At 41.9% G+C, this 1,237-nt stretch overlaps 1 protein-coding gene across 1 annotated transcript in view; it reads right to left on the bottom strand.

Moving 5' to 3' along the window:
• The window catches only part of LOC100640071 (dolichyl-diphosphooligosaccharide--protein glycosyltransferase subunit STT3B), a 15,025-nt gene that overhangs the window by 7,821 nt on the left and 5,967 nt on the right, over positions 1-1,237 (bottom strand). The gene's annotated exons all lie outside the window — the stretch shown is intronic.

The following is a 1,237-nucleotide window of genomic DNA, read 5'->3' as shown; positions in this document are numbered from 1 at the left end:
GGTGTCCACACTATTTGGAACATAAGAGCAAGTTCCAAATAGTGTTGACACCTTCAAACATGGTTCAACCTATACATGAAGAGCTACCTCTTAGTAGTAAGACAGTTGCAAATTGAGGCAGGGGAGGGTCAGAAAGTGAGCGATTGCAAATTGGGGCAGGGGAGGGCCAGAAAGTGAGCGATTATAGCAGCAATGATGAGACAATTAAAATCAATAATGAATGAGAAGTATACAATGTTGTGGATAGCCTACAATGCGGTGTTTTTCAGTTTCCTACGGACAGGAGGATTCACTGTTCAAAGCATTGGGGGTAATGATCCAAAGGTAAATCTCAATATTGGGGATGTGTCTGCTAATTTCCCATTTAATCCAGGTGTCTTTCAGGGCTATACTAGATTATTTAGGAAAACGAGGAATGATCGAAAACGGTCAACCTTTAAAAAAGGCCAATTTTGTATCAAGTCTGAAAGAAGTTGGAGAGACTGGGCTATAATTCGGGCCACAGTTTTAGGGCAGAGGCAGCTACTACAGCGATCAAGGTAGGGGTGGAGGACTCAATTATCAAAGCCCATGTGCAAGCGGGAGAGCTCAGCCTGTATGCAAGGCCGGAGGACTTGAGAGGTATGGTGAGAAGGATGGCAAAGGTACCCAGAGAAGACAAGGTGGGACATAATACATGATTAGAGTGGACATGTAGGGGCATGTACTGAGAGGTTGAACTGGTTCTGTGTACATATATATACATTGTATATTATGGATTATTGGGGTGAGCTTGGGCGAGCCCCACTGTAGCAGAAGTCTTCTGTATGTATGTATGTGTGCATTCAGTCACGCCCATATTTTGGTCACGCCCCATGTATGCACTACAATCTACTTATAAGTCAATGATCTAATGCGGTAGCATCATTCTAATGAAATATTGTAAAACACATGTGCATGTATGAAGCGAGAAGAAAGCTTAAGATCATCGCCATCGACCTAGCTAGAATAAAAAAGATGTTCTTCTTCTTGCTCAGAGGGCTATGATGACATCCCAGACTCAAGATTTAACTGGAAAAGCAGCCTAGCTAGCAGCAGAGTCAGCACAATACCACAAATCACTCAAGCTCGACCCATTAATGCATTGCATTCGACTATAGTAGAGCCACACTGACTTTGTCAACTTTGAATTGAAATAACTTTCTTATTTAATATATTACAGACAGCGGCTTTTTTCCATGATACTTTTTATGAGAAA

Source organism: Amphimedon queenslandica, unplaced genomic scaffold, assembly GCF_000090795.2.
Source record: "Amphimedon queenslandica unplaced genomic scaffold, v1.1 AMPQUscaffold_13470, whole genome shotgun sequence".
Taxonomy (NCBI): Eukaryota; Metazoa; Porifera; class Demospongiae; order Haplosclerida; family Niphatidae; genus Amphimedon; species Amphimedon queenslandica.
The sequence above is the reverse complement of the archived record's forward strand: the minus strand, read 5'-3'. Positions and strand labels throughout refer to the sequence as shown.